The following is a 10,466-nucleotide window of genomic DNA, read 5'->3' as shown; positions in this document are numbered from 1 at the left end:
TATTTTCTATTCATCTTAAGTTTTATTAGTTAAAGTAGATTCATTAATATTTCATAATTGGTTCTTCAAATGGGTATATTTTCATCAAAGTTGTCCAGGTAAATAAAACGAAATATGTCTCCACATTGTAATAATACTTTTCTTAACATAGAACATCCATTCCAATGATTTCTTTGCCAGAACTTGGTAGACACAATGAGAAATACTAGGGATAATGTGCATTGCAAGAATTTGAAAATATCAGTACACACTGAATATTTGTTACAGGTGACACAATAGAAATAGGGCCAAAGGACATGAACAAGCAGATTGCAGAGGGAAAACAATGCATGAGAAGAGATTCAACCTCACTCATAATAATAAAAAATGCAAATTAAAAGCGAATAACATGCCATGTATAACAGATAGGTGAAGGCCCACACCCCGTGGAGATTTGGGACAGGGATGCTCTTGTAATTTGCCGGAGCACTGGAAATCGGTAGGATCACTATAGAGGCAATTTGGTGATATCTGTTAAAATTATAGTCCCTGATCCATAAATTCTGGGTTTGAAATTTATCTTATAAAAATGCTTGCACATGTGTATAATGACTTACGTACAATATTATTCGTTGCAACATTATTTATAATATCCAAAAACAGGAAACCACACAAACTCTTTTAATTAGAGACAGTTAAAGTATATTCACACAAAGGAGCACAACTCAGCTGGAGAAAAGGATGAGGATGCTCTTCCTATACTGAAAAAAAAGTAAAAAAATAGGCAAGATGCAGAACAGTGTATATAAAATGCTATATTTGACATTAAAATGTAAAACAAATTTTACATTTGACCTAACTTGTGTATGAACAAATAAAGAATATACAAGAAATAAATTACAATGATAACCTGTATTTTGGGGAGGAGAGACTAAGGGAAGAGGACAGAGGTGGGTTCACAGCTTTTTTTTTTTTTTTAAGATTTTATGTATTTATGTGAAAGAGAGACAGCCAGCGAGAGAGGGAACACAGCAGGGGAGTGGGAGAGGAAGAAGCAGGCTCCCAGCGGNAAGATTTTATGTATTTATGTGAAAGAGAGACAGCCAGCGAGAGAGGGAACACAGCAGGGGAGTGGGAGGAAGAAGCAGGCTCCCAGCGGAGGAGCCCGATGTGGGACTGGATCCCGGAACGCCGGGATCATGCCCTGAGCCGAAGGCAGGCGCCTAACGACTGCACTACCCAGGCGCCCCTCACAGCTTATTTTTATATTTTAATTTTTAGTCGTGTGAACATTACAAATTAAAATAATAAATTAAAATATATCCAACAAGTGCCAGTTATTAGAAATATACATGAAGGAGGGGCACCTGGTGGCTCAGTCAGTTAAACGCCTGCCTTCAGCTCAGATTCTAATCTTGGGGTCCTGGGATTGGCCCTGCCTGGGGCTCCCTGCTCAGTGGGGAGTCTTTGTCTCCCTTTGCCCCTCCCCCTGCTCGTGCTCTCTCTCTCTCTCTCTAATAAATAAATAAATAAAATCTTAAAAAATATATACATGAAGGAGTCTTGCTGGCAAAAGGAAGTGTTAGATGAAAATTAGAAGAAACAGGACTGTACCAGCCTTCCCTTGGCGGGGAGGGGAGTGGCCAGGAGGAAGAGAGCTGGACAGAAGGGCACCCATGGCAACCAAGGGAGAGGGTTTCCACTCGTCAGAACTGTGGGTGATGAAGGGATTCCAGCTCTTCCAGCCAGGAGCTCTCAGAAATCATCATGGAACAAATGTGGGGCCAGAGAAACTAGACGTTCACAGAGACTTGGTGGCTTTCCCACAGTCACAGTGACTTTCGCCCAATGTAAGAAGCAGAGCCACGGCCCAAAAGTCTGGGGCTAGTTCTACTACTTGACGTCATGTTCTGCTTTCAAGTCATCGCACTGAGATGAACTTGATCACTGAATGTGAAAACTCGCTGAAGAACAGAACATATTTCATCCCAGTTTAATCAGTGTAAGTGTATTAGCTGTTGGTCCATACTTTCAGATTTGGCTTCAAAGGGAGGAGGACCAGCTGAATTGGCTCCTGGGTTGGAGGCAGGGTCAGCTGCCCTAGAGAAAAGGGACAGAGAAGCAGAGGCTGGGCAGTCAGGAGGAAGTCTGTCACATTTCAGCCCAGGCACTGACCTGTTTACCTTCAAGTTTACCCAGAGGCAGGGAAGTGGAGAGAGGAGAGGTATTTACCACACTTGACTGCAAATACAGGTCATGCACTTCACATGATCAGTAGAATTTGTGTTTTTTTTAAACCAGGAAGTTTTCAGAACAAAATCCTTCTTTTAACACATTATTCAATTCTCTCATTAACCTAGCAAAATAGTTTCTGTTATTATACGCTTTTCTCAGGTGAGAATGACAAGACTCTTAAGGTGAAATAACTTGCTCAAAGTAATGTAACAAGCCATGGAGCCGGCCAACACCAGCACAAAGATTCTCAACCCGATCTGCTGACTCGGGAGCCTGCGCCGTGTTCCAGACCCCACCAACCCCAACGGCACTATGCAATATCGCTGCGAAATAATAATGGTAACAAGAAGGACGATAATTTGCTCTGGCGTTCCTTATTCCAGTTCACACCCTGTCTGCAGCCTTGAATTAAAGGAAGAACATTTTCTCCTCCCTGGACATTTCTTTTCTGAGAATTGAGGAAAACAGAATGGAGGAGGTGCCAAGGAGAAATTCATAGCTTATCTGCTATGTACTCACATTTAGAAGCTAAAACCAATACTTTATATGCTAATGTGACCCCAACCATTTAGCTTTATTAAGTTGACATCCTGCTTGTGCAACTGTTGTCACTGCCTAATACAAAATAAAAATTGCTTGCTTTTAAATATATGTGCCGTCTTAAAACTTTAAAACCAGAGTTCTAAATTTGGAGATATTGAGGAAGATAAATACTTTAAAGAGACTAGATGAAAAAAAAAAAAAATAAAGAGACTAGCTGCCCTGCTGGTAGTGTGACTGTGGGCCCAGAGTAAAGGTCAGGTCATTTGTACTCACAAGCTTGGTCATCTGAGTTTTCCTTGTTACATCTACATGTACTGAGCTAAATAGATTATTAAATGAAAAAGCACATTACATGTGGCGCCTGGGTGGTGCAGTCTTTAAGCGTCTGCCTTCGGCTCAGGGCGTGATCCCGGAGTCCTGGGATCGAGCCCCACATCAGGCTCCTCCGCTAGAGCCTGCTTCTCCCTCTCCCACTCCCCCTGCTTGTGTTCCCTCTCTCGCTGGCTGTCTCTCTCTGTCACATAAATAAATAAAATCTTTAAAAAAAAAGAAAAAGAGAGAAAAAGCAGGTTAGAAAATCACAAGTATAGTATCATCGTATTTCTACAAATAAAAATGCATGTGAAATGTCTGAAAAGAAATGCACTAAAATGTTCAAAGTAGTGCTACTGGGTGATAGAATTTTCATTCTCTTATACTTTTTGAATTTTAAATATTTCTCCCATCAATATAAATTCATTTTAGAATCAGGAAAAAAATTAAATGATTTTATTTTTGAAAATAAAAAAATGAACAATAAATATGGCTCCTTGTAGAGAGTTGGCTTAGGATACTTACCACCTGCCGTAAATTAAGCCCCACCTCCAGGACGTATCAGAATCATCTAGCGGGCGTCTTAAAACACAGACTGCATGACTTCACCCCCAATGTTTCTGATCCAATAAGTCTGTAGTGGGGCCCAAGTATTTGCATTTCTAACAATTTCTAGATGATGCTAATGCTGTTGGTCCTAAGACTCCACATTACAAACCATGCCTCTATTTCTTGATAGCCTTGGTAGACTTTTCACAGTTAAAGGCCTGGTCTCCTTGAGGTTACTGATCTCATATTTTCCCACAATACCATCCTAGGTGGGAGATAGCTGATGAGGAGAGTTTTGTCTTTTTCTATCACTGCCTTTTCACAGCAGCAGTCTTGATGGTCTTTCTCCTTCTTAAAGAAGCTGGATATAGAGACTATAATACCCCAGGTGCACCCCATGACAGTAACTGTCTTCTCAGGAAAATGACCCAAACCAAGTTTTTGTCTGGGTTTCTGTTCCTCATGCCTGTGGTGGTATCACATCCAACCTGGAACCATAACATGACTGGATGAGGAATATGATGTGAACACAAAAGAAATCAAAGGATTCCAAGGTAAAAGATGGCAAACTGGCTCGGTAATCGAGAATTATAGATGTTTGGGAAATACAGAGATTTGGGGGCATTCTTGGAATTGCCTTCGACTGGAATGAGTCATTTAGCCCAAGTTTTCTCCCCTGTATCCAGTGATTGGATATCATTGGGGGATAAAGGCTCAGATCCCTCACTCCACCTCTGAAGGGTCATTGCCTCTTCAGAGCCCTCCCCCCACACCCAGCTTTTGACTGAAGCCATGTTGTGACTGGCCTGCAACTCAGCTTTTCCTCTCTTCCACGTCCTGCCTTCTCTTCTCACACGTGTTGAGCCCATAGCCCTCCCTAATCAACTCTTTGCATGGCAATTTTGTCTCAGAGTCTGAGATGTACTGTATGATGACTAACATAATATAATAAAAAAATATTATTATAAAAAAAAGAAAGAAAATCCATGTTACTAATCACATTATTGATTGTGATAACTGGCTTAGAAACAATGTGTACAAAAATGTTCTGTCATTTTATTTAAACAGCAAACATATTTATGGGAATCTAGAAAAAGTACATAATGCAAAATAATGGGGAAAGGCAGGCTTTAAAATGGTGATGTCAGTCTAATACCAGTTCTGTGTTGTTATTTACTATCTAATCTGACCACATCACACCATCCAATATAATTGGTTTTTAAGGGAATTTGGGGAGTTTTTTGTTTCCATCCCGACTTTAATAACTTTGTTCTCTGGTGTGTCTTTGCTAAGAAGCAGATTGGAATGGCTTAGTGCTGGTTAAAAAGGGGGGGGGGAAGGCTTTGGCTGTCTTCATTAGGGATGAACAGAACATGGTGCTATGTTAATTAACCAGATGCAATAAGGCATATGAATACCTCGAGTTACTTTATTCTAGAGGTTGACACACTGAGCAAACCATTCTAGTGACTGATGTTATTCTGCCCTCTAGTGGTTCAAATTAAAAATCCCTGTTTGACTACATTCCAGGAAAATAGCTTTAAGGCAGGATCTTTATGAAATTTTCCCCTTAAAAGAACAACAAGCCAAAAACGAAAAACAGCATGGAAAACTTGATGTATATACATCATCAAATAATCATGGCAAAAATATTTTGATCTCATCGAATTTCAGGTTTGCAGTTTTGCCCATTATGTCATTCAAAAGTTTTAAAAAACTGCAACATTTCAACTCGATTTAAGCATTCACAACCAACAGTGGAGTACTACAGACACTTCCCCATGCCATTTTCTGAACAGAGTACCATATATTCAAGCCTTAAGAGTGTAAGGTTTTTCAAAGGCAGAAAAAAGGGGCCACGCAATATATCCAAGCACAAATAAAGCTGACCAAGTCTTAGGATTCGAAGTGCTTTTTATACACTATTTCCTTGAAGGCACTAGGATCTTTGCTACTTTAGTTCAATAGCTTTCATCCAGTTCAGGCAAACACACACACACACGTATTAATGACACAGACTGGCTTCTGGACCAGCTAACCCAGACTCTCCCGGTGCTCACACATGTTTCAACCAAGGTTATTTATTGAACTTCTCATAGTCAAGTGGCACTTACTACGTCCCCCATTCTCCAGCCCATTCTCTCAAGATTATGTTCTCCTCTACTAAGCATTGCCTCACTCAGGATGGATGTGCTATTTCAGGGTGCTTCCTAAACCTCAGCTTGCTTGGACATACTGCCATCTCTCTTTTGTAGATATGACGGAAAGAGTAGTTTAAGAAGCAGTATTAGAATGAGATTGATATACAACAGTTGAGAGCTCCCCAGACCTGTGAGTCAAGCTGTGCAGTTTTATTATGCACAGTCTTCTTCTAATTCTTGTCTATCAAAGCATGTCCAGCTCTTTCCTGGTCCATGTTCCCAAACTGTTAAAATAAAAATGGGGGCTTATCATTCTTTGACTTACTTCAGCCAAGGGCCAGTCAACGGCTTTGGGGATAAGGACAAGGAGGCTGGGGGAGGGAGATTATACTTACTATTGACTCATCTACTTATCTTAGTAAGTGGGGAAAGCATAATACTCAGAAATCAAAATATTCTTTAAGTCAAAATTTAGCCATCAATAAGAAATTTTCTCTCGGTGTGAATTTTAATTTAAAAAAATCAATATCAACTCATAATACACAATCCTTATAAATCTTGCTTCTTCCACCAGGCTTAACGTTTACTCCATTTTTTCTGCCATCCCCTCTGCCCACATACATACGCCTTCCTCAAGATAATAATTACAAACTTTACTTTAAGAAATATCCCATATTTATGATCGGTAGGGGAAGAAAGGGATAAAGAAAAGGGGGGTAATCAGAAGGGGGAATGAAACATGAGAGACTATGGACTATGAGAAACAAACTGAAGACTTCAGAGGGGAGGGGTGGGGGGATGGGATAGACTGGTGATGGGTAGTAAGGAGGGCACGTATTGCATGGTGCACTGGGTGTTATACGCAATTAATGAAGCATGGAACTTTACATCGGAATCCGGGGATGTACTGTATGGTGATTAACATAATATAATAAAAAAATCATTAAAAAAATAAATATAAAAAGAAATATCCCATATTTTGTATATATCAACACAAACCTGGGGAGGTCACCTTGTTTTGGTTCCAAGAAAAAGACAGACATAGGGTTCTTCACCTGTGGGGGCTGGGTCTCCTGCCCAGGGCACAGGTGAGCGCACCCAGCATACCCTTGCTCTTTTGGATCCATTCTTCCTACCTCTTCGGCCAAAATATTCCCTCCTGTCCAACATAAAAATCCCACTGGCTTGTTTTAGCTTCTTTCCAGTTCTGCTTTTCTTTCTAGGCAATGCATAATCCTGAACACACAGGATAAAGAATCAATCAGACAAATTCAGGGTTTTCTTTAGAGAAAGTCCCTAAGATAATAAAGAGAGTGAGTGCATTTCCCCATGTTAGTAATTTCTGTGTCTGTTGCTACCTAATAAGATTTTTCCCTTTTGTATTTTTATGTACGACACATAACGATTATGTGTTGCTTGAATGAATGAATGAATACAAATAAATGAGGAGTATCAGGATCTTGGCAGGAGTGGTGGTGATTAAGCACTGCACATGAACTGACATACCTTTGAAGATGCTGAAGATACTCGGGGGAGATTTTTCTTGTACTCAGCCCACGTTCTCCAAGATTTCAGGGTGTCAGGGGAGGCCAGTCTGTGCTACAGCATCTCTGGTATGGGGGAAACCTCTCGGTGCTGGTACCATTCTTGGAGTTGTCAAAATAAACGATCTATTTTTGCCTTTAAGTGAGTTCAATCTTCATCTTCAAATAGACGTAGAGCTCTCTTAAAGCTAGAATATTTTGTTACAGCGTTTACGTCAAGTGTCCAGAGGTTCTCCCTCATCCTAAGGACTTAATGTGTCCATTGGTCCTGAACAAAAATGCTTCACTAAGATTCCACCCCATAATCAGACTGGGAAATACAGGTATTCCCGGTTTCTCATGTAGGTCTCTCCTGAAAAAGACATCACCTTTCTTGCACTTTATCTTTGCATTGACTTAGATATTAAAAATTGAACACATGAACACATAACTTTTGAGAAATTGCATGCATCGTTCCAAAATAAAGTTGTTATACATTGTAGTGAAAACATTGTTCTATAAAATATAAATACCATGTGCAAAATAAAATACAAAATTAAACCTGTCAGATAATTCATATTTCTCTGCTTTTAAGATCACTATTGTTGATTCGAGGCTTTAATTTTCGGTTGGTAGAGCACCTTCTAAAATGCATGACCACCTGGACTTTATATGAATCATTTGTCACTGTTTTGTGAGAGACTAGTTCTCTTCCATTTCTCTTCGGTTTTCTTTTTTCTTTTTTTTTTTTCCAAATAAAGGACAGTTTTTGTTTTTGTTTTTTTTTAAGATCCTATTTATCCATCTGAGAGAGAGAGAGCGCACAAGTGGGGGTGGGGGAGCAGACTCTTCTCGGAGCAGGGGGCCCAATGTGGAGCTCGATCCCGGGACCTGAGATCATGACCCAAGCCGAAGGCAGACACCCAACCAACTGAACCACCCAGGTGCCGTTTCCTTAGTTTTCTTTACAGCTTTGTTAATAAGAGAAAGCACCTGCTGATTTTCACTGTGACAATTGCTTAAACACAGAGATGTTAACCCACATTTTCCTGGAAGTAACACCTTATTCTCTCTTCCACTTCACAAACAAGCTTACAGAGATAATCTTCTACACACAGTATCCCTAATTCTCATTCTGTGTTTCCTCTTCAACCTACACCCATCTGGTTTCTGCCGCATTAATTCCACTAAACCAGAACCATGTCAAAGTCACCAGTGGCATCTGCTTGCAGGCCCACTGGGACAGTTCATCCACACCTGCCCTGCAAGCACCACTCTGAGACGAATTCCCTTCGGGAGTCTAGTCCCCATGTGACCTTCCAACTGCACTGGCCCCTCCACTTCAGTGCCCTTGCAGGTTCTCCTCTGTCTGACCGTTAAATGTTGCGGTCTGCAGGACTACATTTGGGTCTCTTCTCATTGTCCACTCTACTTAGAAAATGACCACATCCACTGCCTTGCCCTCATTCCCAGATACTCAATAAAGAATCCCAAATTGACACCTTCCTCATGGCATTTTTGTAAATTCTAGACACACATTCCCAACTGCCCGTAAGACTTCTGCATTTATAGGTCTTCCAGGCACCTTAGAAAGGACATCTAATATTATTTTTCCTTTCCAGCGTCATTTGTATCTAAAGCTTCTTGTGTAGGGGCTTCTGGGGTGGGGGGCACAGTCAGTTAGGCATCTGACTCTTGATTTCTGCTCAGGTCATGATCTCAGGATTGTGAGATGGAGCCCTGGGTCAGGCTCTGTGCCAGGCCTGGAGCCTGCTTGAGATTCTTTCTCTCCCTCTCCCTCTGCCTCTACCCTTGTCTGCCTCTCTAAAAAGATAAATAAATAAATAAAAATAAATAAAGTTGCTTGTGTAAGAACATCATTTTCCTTTGCTTCTCTTTGTAGTTTTTAACAGAATTGAAATAGGGATGCCTGGGTGGATCAGTTGGTTAAGCGTTTGCCTTTGGCTCAGGTCATCATCCCGGGGTCCTGGGATCCAGTCCCACATCCCGCTCCTTGCTCAGCAGGGAGCCTGCTTCTCCCTCTGCCGGCAGCTTTCCCTGCTTGTGCTCTCTCTCTCAAATAAATAAATAAATAAATAAATAAATAAAATCTTTTAAAAAATAACATAATTGAAATAAAATAAACATTAGTACCATTTTTATGTCTCCTTCCCTAGGAGACCAAGTTTCAATGCAGCAGGAACTACATGTGCTTTATTTACCTCTAGGTTGGTTTACTTTTTTTTTTTCCCATTAAAAAAAAAGATTTATTTATTCATTCATGCATTCATTCATTTGAGGGGGATGCACAAGGAGAGGGAGGAATCTCAAGCAAACTCTCTGCTGAGCATGAAGCTCGACCTGGGGCTTGATCTCAGGACCCTGAGATCATGACCTGAGCCAAAATGAAGAGTCTGACGCTTACTGACCAAGCCACCCAGATGCCCCTTTTTTCCATTTTTTTTAAGATTTTATTTTTAAGTAATCTCCACACCCACCATGGGGATTGAACTCACAACCCTGAGATCAAGAGTTGCCATTCTACTGACTGAACCAGCCAGGTGCCTCAGTTCACCTGTAGTTCTTGACCACAATTACACATTTGTCATTTAGATACTCTATTTTGACATATGGAATGAAAGAGTAAATAAAATTCTACTATCTGTTCTTCAATAACATTTACAAAACAATTTGGATTTTGATTTTGGAGTAAATAATCCAAGAAGATTCCTCTGACAAGTATTTAATATATAAATCAAAGTGCAAATTTAATAATATGAAAAGGTAAACACGTTTTGTAAATTTTAATGCAGTGAAAAGAAAAACAATTCGTTATATATAATTTCCGAATTCTATAAATATCATAAGTGCAAGAAGAAATGAATGAATGAATGAATGAATGAATGAATAAATAAATAAATAAATAAATAAATAAGCAAGAAAGCATCAGGGCAGTCATCTCTTAGGCATTAATGATCCTGAAGCTGGATTTTTTAATATTCTTGCTTCATACTATTCCGAAATATTTGCTGAGTTAAATTCCATAAGTTCTCTACTAAAGCAGGAACGAGAGCCCCTTGCAGTGACCAGACATAGGTGCGTGGGTGATACCGCACATTCATCCCTGAGAAGCATTTCGAGGTGACCCCAGGTCTGCATCCCTAATCCCTAACCTATCTTGCAA

This window comes from Ailuropoda melanoleuca, chromosome 7 (genome assembly GCF_002007445.2).
Source record: "Ailuropoda melanoleuca isolate Jingjing chromosome 7, ASM200744v2, whole genome shotgun sequence".
Classification (NCBI taxonomy): domain Eukaryota; kingdom Metazoa; phylum Chordata; class Mammalia; order Carnivora; family Ursidae; genus Ailuropoda; species Ailuropoda melanoleuca.
This window is presented reverse-complemented; position numbering follows the sequence as displayed.